This window comes from Dysidea avara, chromosome 14, assembly GCF_963678975.1.
Source record: "Dysidea avara chromosome 14, odDysAvar1.4, whole genome shotgun sequence".
In the NCBI taxonomy this organism is placed as follows: Eukaryota; Metazoa; Porifera; class Demospongiae; order Dictyoceratida; family Dysideidae; genus Dysidea; species Dysidea avara.
The window spans coordinates 5,621,060-5,634,771 of NC_089285.1; the positions used below are offsets into that span (position 1 = coordinate 5,621,060).

The window sequence follows — 13,712 nt, forward strand, 5'->3', positions numbered from 1 at the left end:
CCAGTGACCATGTCCTGATAGTGTCCTACATAATATTCCCTATGGAAGGGGAAATATGTCAACTCTGTAATGTGGGTATGGATAATTAATACATGCACGCACACACGCAATCCACACACACTCACTCCACATGCATGCACTAGTACAACACACACACACAAAACACACACGCACACGCACAGACATACATACATAAACACACGCACGCACACACTACACTACACACGCACACACCACATGTACACGCACACTCACATCACGGTCTCTCCACACTTTCACAGTCCTATCTTGTGATGAGGTATATATCAGTCCCTCTCCTCCCCATCGTACACAAGTCACTGACTGACTGTGACCAGTTAATATCATCACTGAATGAGCCAGCCTTGTATCCCATATGTAAACTGTACTATCCTATAGTGTGGAGTACATACACTACTATCCTATAGTGTGGAGTACATACACTACTATCCTATAGTGTGGAGTACATACACTACTATCCTATAGTGTGGAGTACATACACTACCATCCTATAGTGTGGAGTACATACACTACTATCCTATAGTGTGGAGTACATACACTACTACCCTATAGTGTGGAGTACATACACTACCATCCTATAGTGTGGAGTACATACACTACTATCCTATAGTGTGGAGTACATACACTACTACCCTATAGTGTGGAGTACATACACTACTATCCTATAGTGTGGAGTACATACACTACCATCCTATAGTGTGGAGTACATACACTACCATCCTATAGTGTGGAGTACATACACTACTATCCTATAGTGTGGAGTACATACACTACTACCCTATAGTGTGGAGTACATACACTACTATCCTATAGTGTGGAGTACATACACTACCATCCTATAGTGTGGAGTACATACACTACCATCCTATAGTGTGGAGTACATACACTACTATCCTATAGTGTGGAGTACATACACTACTATCCTATAGTGTGGAGTACATACACTACTATCCTATAGTGTGGAGTACATACACTATTAATAATACATACAGTATACTATTCATTGTGTACTATACAATCTTGAGTTATTGTGTTCTGACATTGACCTTAGATGAGCTGGCCAACAGACAACAGTTAACAGGAATTATGTACCATAAAATATTATGTACTTATCAATGCAAAATAGTGTATACAATACACAGGCTGTTATGATCGCAGTACACAAAGTGTTATAACTACCAACAAAATTAATGATAAATGTACGCAAGGACCAAAAGTTGAAAGCAAGCATAAAGCTTGTACAGCTACTGCAAATAAATGTTACAGTGGTGGTTAGGCCTACGCAGCTTCCAAAAGTAGCTAATTGACTATACCTTCCGTTGGCATCACAATAAAAGCTAATGGAGGTAAAAGCTAAGTCCACACCAATCATTTCCAACAGTTTGACTTCACATTTACAATTCAGTCTCACAACTATATGCAGAACATCTACACATGGTCTGCATATGAGCTTACTGATGCATTGGTCTCCATGACAACCATGTTATCCACTGTCTGTGGCCAGTTAGGGAATTTCCCAATTGTTTACCAGTTACTGATTCCCATATACACACCTGTAGATAGTATGATAAACTGATAACATGGTGTCTAGAAGAGAAATTTTCCCATAAAAATTGGATATGTCTCACACTGTGTAGTAGGGTATTAACATACTGTGTATAACTGTGTAGTAAAGTGGAACCTCTCTTAATGGTCACCTGAGTTGGGTGGTCACCTCAGCAAAATGACCACGTGACTCTATGGTCCCAACTGATTCCTAAACAGTTTGTACAGAAATAGTTTGCATTAAGCGGTCACCCATATGACACGTATAACAACACTTCGTTATACAAAAAGCCTCTCACAATGTGGCCATACAGCAACAGCCATAATGGTGAGTAAACTAGTTACACTACTATAACATTTATACTCACAATTGTGTTCTGTATATATAAGCTTATAGCCACTCCATGGCTTTGTCTCTTCCGTGATTCTAATCAAAGCTCACCTCACAATATGTTAATTACCTCGGAATTTACAATTATGTAGTTTCCAGGTAAATGTCTTTTCAGTCTAAAATAAAGGTTAAACCACACCCTTTCCTTAACTGGTGTTGTAGCGAAACAGCCTAGTGATAATGTCTCCATACAGTGGCTTCTCCATACAGTGGCTTCTCGCTCTTGTTGGTCATCCTTCTGCTACTTTGTTTATGTCTGTTATGTAAGTAATGGATTGAAGAGTAGGCATGTGTGAGGATAACTATAATCCCAGGAACCTTTGTATAAAGGTCAAACCTTGGTTTGTGGCCTATGGCTGCTTTATAGAGACATGATATTGAGTTAGGCAGCCACCTCTCTATAAAGGCCAAATATCTCTGGCCTGAAGGTGACCGCTTTAGACAGATTCTACTGGAGTAGTAAGAGTATTATTAAGGGTGGTAGAGGGAAATGAGGTGGACAACTTCACACATTTCACTCACCTTGCCAGCTTTACATCCTGATGCAATCTTCTTCCCATCTGGTGACCAGGCAATACTGAGGATCCAATGGCAGTGAGCTACATGTATGTAGAGCAAGAGAGAAAGATAAGACACTACATCAACCTTTTAGTATGTACACTACAATAAGGTACCACTCAATTGTGTTAGCTATACAAGCACATTTCAACAACAATATGAACACCTAATAATGATACCTTTGATGTGACCATTGTAGGAATTAATTGTGAACCATAGTGCTTATATTTCAGCAGTTACTTATAAGCACAAGGACTCCACTGAGAAGATGGCATTCAGCCCTGGCACTGGGTAAAGAGTATGGGAGTTCACACTGATGCACAAACATGCCATAGGAGATGAGACAAAGTGTTAAGAGATCACAAGGACTGTGTTGATAATTAGAGTACGTCAACAATTGTAGTTTTTTGGTCTCACATACCAATGATCTCTCTCATGTTCTTGGTACGGTAGTACTGTATATCAGGGATCATGAAAATTTGGGCTTTTCTGGCCAAAAAATATCACCCAAAAAACCAGCTTCACAATACATGTACCATCCTGGCACTTTGGCAATATTGGTAAGGTACAACCAAGCCCAAAAGTGCCTTCAGTAAGATCCTAATGGCTTCCAATAAATTGTTACAAAATTTATAAAAAAAATTTATTCAATGGAATTTTCTACTGATTAACTACCTGCCTACACTGTACCTGATACCTTCAGGCAAGCGTAACTCGATAACGGCTGAAGCTATGGGCTTGATTTTTTTTTAATGTGCTATACACAGTTGTAACAACTAGTCTAATAAGAGTTGTACTGATAAGCCAATAATTAACTCTTTTACCATAATCAGTAGTGGACTGTGGCCAACAGATTATTAGCCTATTCAGCTTCAGAAGGTGCAGTACCACTAGAGGGATGGTGTCAAAGGCTCTGGCATGTACTTAGCTAAATTGTTTATGTTTTGTGGCATAACCACAAAGCCAACACTGTACATGAATTCATTACAATGCAATAACCATATCATGTATTCATGCCTAACACTACAACATGTCACTGGATAGCATTTAGCTAATAGTATTTTTGCAACTGTTATAGATAAATTTCCCAGTTATTTCTGAATTGTGACTAGTGAATTTGTATGGCGATTGCATGATTTTTAATGAACTTGCAGCAGCATAGCAGGCCATAGAAATAAATTTTTCTTTGATTTAGCTCCTTCATACATACAATACTTTTTGTCATGTTACAGATACAGAGTGTGTTATTGTGGAGTTGAATTAATATACAACATAGTTTGTGGCCATGTATTGTCAGGGTGTACATATTGGTTTCATGAAAGTTTTATGGTGCCACTCGATCCTTTGATGTGGTATTGAATAATACATCAATACACATAGTTGTTTATCATACAGTACGGAGAGTAACTGTCTATTAGGGATCATCATTGGTGGATCTAGGATTTTTGAAAGGGGCTTTCTGGGAGGTGTAGCTATATATTTCCTCCATAAAGCCATTGCATTAATATAACATTAATATAGCTATGTGACTATTGTGCTAGTCTACCACTTAGACATCCTTATTTGCTCTTTAATCAAAGAAAGATAATGGTTTTTCTTTGCTTTAAGTTCTCATCAGGGTCTCTTCTCTTTCGTTTTCTAATTTTTAACTCATGCAGAAACAAGCTCCTGAAAAAATAATTATCGAGTGAGCAGATGAGCTGTTGTGCATTTGATCTAGTTGGCCTCAGATATGAAAATGAAGACATTTTGTAAGTTATATTTATTATAAATGTTACTGTTATGATAAAGAGCTAATTACAATGGAAGAATGGCTTATATACTCAGCCAGCATCACTTTTATACGTGAAATTCTGAAAGGGGGTTTCTGTTGAAACTACTGAAACCTTTCTAGATCCGCCACTGATCATGGAGGTTCAGATTTCTGGCAAACCAGCCTCACAATACCTTCATGATGTCTTGGCAGTATTGGTGAAGTATAAATAAGCCCAAAAGTGTCTTCAGAATGGCCAAAAATGTTTTAGATCAGTTGCTATTAGCAGAATTTATTATAGACTGAATAACTGCCTGATGCATTTAGACAAGCGTAACTTGACAACCTGACAACCTTTAATGCTACAGGCTTGATTTCTTTGCTGTTAGATGTCACTTCAGCCCTACTGGTGCCTTTAGGGTTACCACAGTACATATAATGCATGAATCATGGACCTACCTTTGTCCTCCTTTGTGTCCCATTTCTTTTCACCGAGTGTACAAGGTGTCGATTGTTGGTAGCACATATGGCTTCCTCTCTGTTGACTATCACATTTGTAACAAAAATCATCAACATTTTCTGTAGTGATTGAAGAGATGTTTCTCGTAGTCATCTGTAATGCTGGGTAACTAGCTGAACAACACGTACATGTGTGGGCTTAATAGACGAATAGAATACAGGTGACCACTGGTAATTGAATTGTCAAACTGCATATTAATCTTAACAAATATAAGGAAAAGTTAAGAATTTTCAAGTTGGACTATAGATGAAAAAACGTAGTGAAACAAGTCAAAGTGCTGAAACAAGGAAGGTTGTCTATACCTGCTGATATACTAGTGGACATTAAAGCCCTAAACTTCAGTCTATACCCATGACTTAATTAGGGATTAAATGTCCACTGTAGGTATAGGCAACCTTCACCACTTTTAGCTATTCCTTTGTTTCACTACTTTTTTGCTTTGATGAGTTTGATCCCTATAAAATTCCTCTACTTGTTTGTTTGTTTACTTTTTCATATCATAATGAGCCCACGCATACCACATTAAAAGAAAGAATGGCACCAGGCACACCATAATAAAGTAATTTTACATCAGAACGGGTACCCCAACAAACAATTATGTAACGGAAAGAGAGGTGACCATCACGCTCTGTTTTCAGCTATGCTACACCCATTACACAGCACTACAAACAAAGAACAGTATGAGAAGCGTCTCTGCAATCAATCCAGTTACCATGGAAAATATGGGCAATAAGTATAATAGCCAACACAGCCACATCACACTATCATAAATCAATACCTGCATTGTCAGCGAAAAGAACTAGGACACAAAGGAGGACAAAGGCAAGTCCATGATGCATGTATTGTATGTACTGCGGTTGACATGGCAAAAAGACACATCTTGGGATGAAGCAATGCTGAACAGTGAAGAAATCAAGCCCATAGTCTTATCCATTGTCAAGTTATGCTTGGCTAGAGGCATCAGTTAGTTAGTTAGTTAGTCAGTTGGCATAAAATTATGTTGAATAGAAGCTTTATTAAAATTCCATAGAAAAGGGTTTGGGGCTAGTCTGATTACATTTTTGGGCTTAGCTATGACTAACCAATGCTGCCAAGCTGTCATGACAGGAAATTGAGGCTGGTTTTAGGGTGGTATTTTTGGCTGGAAAGAAAATCCCAGTTCTATATGATTACAATGCCACAAACTGCTTTATAGTCATGTGTTTAAAATAAAATAATGAGCTCATTTATGTTGTTTACGTTTGAATGTCATGGACTTCAATATGAATTCAGCAATTACCCACGTTTTTTTGTGATATAGGAAAGGTCATTCAACAACAGTTGCAGTGATATGGATGAGTTTAATGTATTGCTCTCATCTTATGATCTAGATGGAGCTGCCAAAAGGTGTGTACTTGTTGAATATTTTCATTTAACTCATTTCAAAGAGTTTCAAAGTCGCATAATTGATGCTGTCTTAGAAAAAACAGACTAGTTGGTTATTCAACCCACTGGCAGTGGTAAAAGCCTGTGTTACCGATTTCCAGCTGTTTATACAAAGCAATCGACACTTTTAATTACGCCAACCATTAGTCTGATGCAAGAACAGACACACGAGTTGGAAAACTTGGGTTGTTTACTTGGGATCAGCTCAAGTAGATCCCAATGCTGAAAAGAAGGTATTCAGTGCTGATTTGAGTGCAGCAGTGGTTTTTGTGAGCCCAGAATGGTTGCTTAGTGACAAAGACAACCATGTAAAAGTTCAGGCACTAAATGCAAACAATCAATTGGGTCCAGTAGCCATACACGAAGTGCATCTCATCTATGACTGACAAGACTTCAGACAAACATACAGAAAATTGAAGACTTGCATGCATTTTTTCCCAATGTTCCTCTGGTGGCTCTCTCTGCTACTGTTGTTCCTCAAGTAGAGGCAAAATTGAGGTCTTTTATGCACGATCCCTTAATTGAGAGAAGCTCAGTAAATCGTGCGAACATTTATTTGGCTGCTAAAGTGTGAAATTCTACAAGGTCAGATGGCTCAAAACAATCCGTTTCATTAGACTCCAGAGATTTCAACAATTTTGCAGATCTCGTAACAGATTTGATTAAGGGGCAATGTAACATTATTTGCCTGTCACGTAGGACCTATTGTTTTAGCTTTGAGGGAGAGGGATGTGCTGGCTATTGGATATTATGGCAAAATGAAAGAATCAGAGAAGAGAGAAGCCTACATCAAATGGAAAGGTGGAGATATCCAGGTGATTGTTGCCACACATGCATTTGGGCTTGGTATAAATAAGAGTAATGTAAGGTTTGTCACATGGAATGGTTTGCCTCCATGCATGGGCACAGGAGTTTGGGAGAGCAGGAAGGGATGGTAAACAGTCTTATGCGTACATTTTCTATAATGATAATGACATACGGCATGTTGGGTACTGGGCTAGAGACATGGCAAGGCAGCATCGTCCTAGTGACATTGATGATGCTGCACAATAAGAAAATTGCTTCTTCAGTTATTTGGAGAAGAACTGTCTGACATTACTTACCCCAAGTAATGTTGTGATATCTGTGATCAAACCATAGGTTTGCTCACAGACAGAAAACCAGAATTAGCCTTACTTATACAAGCTATTGATGAATTGAAAAGTTTAGGTGAGGTGAAAATTACTGCATGGCTGAGGGGTGGAAATGTTGCTTGGATGCAAAATATTGTCAAGGCAAATCCTTCAGCATATGGGAAGAGTCCTCATGGACTATCTAAGGAATGGTGGAGGTACTTTATTCATCAGTGTGCTGCAGCAGGATATATTCTATGTGCAATTAAATTAGCTATTTTTGGATCTGCAGCTACAACCATTCAAGGAGTATACGCAAAATTAGAACCAACATCTAAAGGAAGAAATGCATTGACCAGTCAAGAAGCAGTATTGCTTCCACAGTTGAACGTGCCTAATGAAAAATTGCAGACATCTGTATCTAAGACAGCAGAGCACAAGAACAGGAAAAGGAAAGCATATTCTTCCAATTCTCAAGCCCCTACCATGTTCCAGTGAAAATTGGGTGCCTTTGCAAACCAAGAAAAAGTACCAATATCCAGGATGGCATGATGAAAACACTGCTGGAAACGTACTGTACTTTGCTGAAAACATTGAATCTTTGCCCCATTATAGTGGTCCACATTTTTTGTGGTCAGACATTCAGCTAAGTAAGAGCAGTACAACTAAAAATAACTTTACGATGCAGATTAATTTGAAATCAGAACATCTGCACTATTGGCTCTCGTGGTGCAATGGGGTCAGAAGATGTGGTCAATGCAACCATGTTTTGCCACGATCATTTATACTGGACTACTGGACTGGAATACTGGAATGGACTACTGGACTGACATTTTTTTTGGTTTTACACATTTTTAAGGTGGGGTTACTGTACATTTGGGTGGCTTGTAACAACATTTCAACACTGAGTGGTGAATATGATACTAAAAAGTAGCTCTGATAAGTCAAATGGGTTCAATTAAATGTATTCTATCCACTGCTTGACAGTATCCGCTCTACTGTATAGCAGATACTGACATATAGGTATACCCAGAAATGTTTCTCTCGCTCATAGAGGCACACGTGATTATTGTGATACAACTTTCTATAACATATGCATATTGCGAATTGGTGACTAGTCACTGGAGTCCATGATATGTAATTGTGCAATAGGGACACATTAAATTAACCTACGTACTTTTATAACTTGTATGTACTGTGTGCCGTACTGTATGCCATTGTGCTATGACAATGCAATTTTCTACTCCTATTAACAGCTAAATGACATTGTAATACAATTAAGGGGGCAAGCAACTATGTCCTATGGCTTACATCAATAAAATTATGTGTTTTATGTGAAGCTGTAAAAGCAACACAGATACTGTTCTCCACCTGATGAGTAACACATGTTGTAGTTGAGACATTGAACTTATGTTTAGTGCAAATCTGACTGAAATCCTCTGAAGTATGTACAAATTATCGCATGGTTACAAAACACTGTAATTTTAACACTAAAATTGATTCTCCTCCTACAGCTAATTGTGAAAGTCCCCAAAAATTCTTGCTGTGGCTTGTAATAGCATTATCTTTAAAAGTATGGAAATAGATTTTTAGGAATGACTACTATGGCTTCAAAAGAGAAGATTACTAAAACTGTGAGACTAGATTCATAATTTGTAGAATTCCCATTCTTTAGGTCTAAAATACTAAACTGAGTCTTACAGTCAGTACTTCTAACTGGAGATGGTGATTTTTAATTACCATAAACACATCTGATACAAAAGGGAGTGGAAAGCAAGCATAGATCAATGAAAACCAAGATTTTGCATGTGAAGCCATAGGAATTAGTAGCGTGCCCCATTTACAGAATACAGACATTTCATTCCAGTAATGAAATATTATATAGTTATACAACGGCCACGAGTGCTCTGCCTGATATAAACGCATGAGCCTGAGGGCCATTAGGCCCGAAGGCAAGTGCGTTTATACAGGCAGAGCACGAGTGCACGTTGTATAACTGTTATGTACCACTCACCTAATAGGTGGGGAGAGTCTCACAAGACAGCTGTAACGCTTATAAAGGCCAGGTTTCTAACATCGATTGTGGGTAACCAAGCCGGACGTTGCGATGACGTTCCCCCTGCAGTACTGCAGCCACCTGAGATATTGAAAGCTAGTACGCTATGGGTTATATCACTAACCTGCATTCGCTGTTCGACTCTCATTATGTAGTGCTCAGCATGCCAGCGTGATCACTCAATCGCCATATAGACTAAGCGCCAGACTAATCGCCATAGTGATTCCCTCGAGCGAAAAAAAGTAGCTAAATAGATGTTTTAAGTAAACAAAACCCAACTACTAAATGATACTAGTCTAATTCTTACTATTCACACTGGCTAAACTCGAATCTGGTGGCATGACAAAACTGGTTACCACAATCGAATGTAAAGGTTAGTATTACTTAGAATATATTTGTTTTATTGAGTCATTCTCGAAGTGGACTACAGTTTAATATGGGCTAAGATGGCACCAGACTAGTAAGGTGTATAAGTACGTTTATATATATGTAGACTAGAGTTGTGGCCACCCGTGTTGGCTTCTTCGATCGCCATTGGCTTCTTGTAAACATTATACGTATTGGTGACGTTATGGCCCACAATCGACCTTTACATGTCAGGCTATAAAAGAATTCGAGTGATCTGTGAAGTGTCCTTCCACCTATTAGGTGAGGTGTCGTAGTGGTCTTCGCCACCGGCACTTGTGCTATGCTGCACAAAACCGCAGCCAGTGCAATATCTGTATATTGCACTACGGTCGGTGCATTATAACTTATAATGCACTCGTTGTGGTCTACAAAACTGCAACCAGTGCGTTATAAGTTATAATGCACTCGCTGCAGTCTGCAGCAGTGCAATATACAAATTATGGCACTGGCGGTGCCTTTGAACTGCCCACGCAGAGTGGTACATAACCAGTTATGTGATGGGATCTAGTTTGTGTGTTCACACACACCATTATGTTACTGTATAGCAGATATACTGACATGTGTGTATGCCCAAAAATGTTTCTTTCACTGTTAGACACACGAGATCATTGTGATACAACTATCTATACCAGTAGATACTGTCAAGCAGTGATTAGAATCGATTTAATTGAATCCATTTGACTTATCACAGCTACACTGTACTTTTTAGTATCATATTCACCACTCAAGGATGAAATGTTGTCACCAGTCACCCAAATGCACAGTAATCCCACCCTTAAAAGTGTGTAAAACTTTAAAATATGTCAGTCCAGTAGTCCAGTCCAGTGATTAGACACTACCCAGCCACTAGGTAGTCCATAAGTGGGCAGTTGAACATGACAGATTAATGGTCTAAAGTAATCACTATTGTAATTGCTTGTGGTGACACATTTACATTACCTACAGATGTCTCAGATGTGGGACTTGGGGCTGTCCTGTCAACAACCTATAGTGATGTTGTTGAGTATGCACAAAGCTACAAAACAGTGTCTGGCAATGATATGGGCCACCATGAAGATTAGGTATTACCTGACTATTTGTACATTACAAATACTTGGGTCATCAAAGTCTAGCAGGGCTTGATCACAATGTCTGCCCTTAGAACTTCATGTGTATAACTTCCAAATATTGTTCATCTTACTGGTAGACCAAACCAATAAACCGATTCCCTGTCCAAATGGCCTAATGCTTTATCGACGTATTAGAGGTATAACATGCTTTTGGTAGTGAATACAACCTTCCCCACCTTGTTTCGGGAGTTAGTAAAACGCGGAATACGGAATAACGGAATTGCGGAATAACGAAATAAGCAAAACTTACCATTTGCAAATTGTACAAATAGTTACATGCTCTATAGCAATCGTACTTTATTTACACCTTGCAACAGCTCTGCATGGCACGCCACGGCGATGGATAGCTAAACAGCAGCTAGGCGAGCATTAAATGGGACAAGCGAGCACACAACCAATCACCGTAGAACGATCTACCTTCGCTAAACTTACTTATCTATACTCCTTAGTTGATATAGCTACAAAGCGCCAAGACCTAGTTCTATTCTTAGGTTAAACTAGCTGCCCTTCATGCGCATACGACAGAATTTATTAGAGTCACACTAGAGTTCAGTAGGGAAGTCCAGTGGTTGTGTGTCTTTAAATGGATTTCAAAACTCTTCAAGTTTGAATCAAGAGTGTAGCTAAGTAAAGTTAGCGAAGGTAGATTGTGCTAGGGTGATTGGTTGTGTGTTCGTCCCATTTAATGCTCGCCGGCTGCTGTTCTATCCATCGCCGTGGTGCGCCATGCAGAGCTGTTACAAGGTAAATAAAGCATAATTACTATAGAGCATATAATATTTCTACAATCTGCAAAAGATTAATTTCGCTTATTTCGTTATTCCGCAATTCCATATTCTGCGTTTTACTAATTCCCCCTTGTTGCACAGAGTGGTTAAGTCAATACAAACAATGACGATTGTAGCTGACTATACTAGTCCATCTTTTGTGGTCACAAAGTCAAGTTTTCCACTACTCAACAATAGTCAGTTGTTGATTGTGGAACAGGAAGAACACTCACAGCTCCTACTGCTCACGTAACTACATACCAAACATGTCACTACTGAACTGTCTTCCTTATGAGATCCTGTTTAACTGTCAGCGGCTACCTAACCAGTACTGATCTATCAGTCTGACTACAATGAGGAGCTGAGGAGAAACTCCTTCTAGTAAAATGAGATAGTACATGCCACGTGTCAGATCAGCAGGAACACTCATAATTATAAAAGAGAAAGAGTATACTCAGCTAGCCCCTGGACAACAAGTCCTTCTAGCAATGAAGAAGCTAGATGCACAATAGACAGGACCTTGGATGGTTATAGAAATGACTATCAACTGCACTACTGAGTATAGACAGTATTAGACACTGCCAAATACTCAGTCCACATCAAAAGAATGCACCCCTTGATACACAGAATACCACAATGGAACAAGACTGTAGAACTCTCCTGTTTACTTATGAGTGAGCTCAGACACAGTCAACTCATTCTACATTAGACATCATCTCCTCCACAACTAGACCACATCCTGTGACTACTGGACAAGTTGCCAAGACAGTTCATAGACTTGGCAGGACACTGAGGACTCGTAAGAGACATGTGATAACTGAACTGTTTGTATATACTATTGCACATTAATGATTTGTATTATACAGCTATGGAGACTATTATATGATTGTATCCTTGTTATACACAGTGTCTACCATGTGATCTGTATCTTCAACACATGTACACAGTACACACTATACTATACACACCTTTACAAACATGATGAGGAGTCTCGGTACTGCTATCCCATAATCTAACAGTACAGTCACCTGATCCACTAGCTAGACCCCTGTACAACATAATGATAAGATATATGAACGAACACACACACACACACACACAAACAAGCACACTTGTACTTTGCAGCAATTGGTTCAAAAGAACCCAATTGTAATACTGAGGATGGAGCTGGACTGTAATTACAATCAATACACACATCTACACAAACTTCCGACATTTCATAAGGTCCTTATACACACACTCACCTTCCATCAGGACTAAATGATACTGCTATGACAGCCTCACTGTGACCTGTGTGTAACAACAGGAACATAGTAATCACTATCAATATGAAGTGCTCTTTATCATACAAGTTCATAGTATGAACTTTTAGCTGTAGTAATGGTCTAACAGGAACACCTCTGAGACTCCCCACAAAATGTGGACATGTTTACAACTAAACACATGACATGATAATCCCAGTCCAGCATAAACACACTTCACTGATTATAATAAGTAACCTGTACATCTACATACACACAGACAGACATACCTGGTATACTAGTGGTACATCTCGTCACTGTGTTTGAACCTTAAACCTGGCCTGTGGCTGGTACTGTATTTCTCATCTTTTAACTGTTCCAGTGTCTCCTTCAGGCTCTTGTCTATTCGATGATCACCAACAAAAAATTTATAGGAGATCTTATCCTGTGAAATAACAAATTGAACTACAATAACAGCAACCAAGTTTGCTGAGCCTGGCAAATACAGACACACAGCACATGGGCAATTCCATGAAAATGTCAATCAAGACCTTAAAATTTAAAAGTGCATTTGGAATAAATCCTACTGTGCCATTTTAAAGCTACAGTGGAACCTCTTTTAATGGACCCACCCTGTAAAGGACACTGTACATTTAACCTCCTTATAAAGGACAGTTACTGAAGTCCCTATAGACCTTTACCAATACAATTTTACCTCTGAAAGAGGACAACCTCCTTATAACAGTAAAATTTCACCAAAATTGGTTGGTCCCAAAGTGTCCGTTAAA

At 38.9% G+C, this 13,712-nt stretch overlaps 1 pseudogene; it reads right to left on the reverse strand.

Moving 5' to 3' along the window:
- Nucleotides 1-13,712, reverse strand: part of LOC136243986 (notchless protein homolog 1-like) — a 19,768-nt pseudogene continuing 6,056 nt past the window's right edge.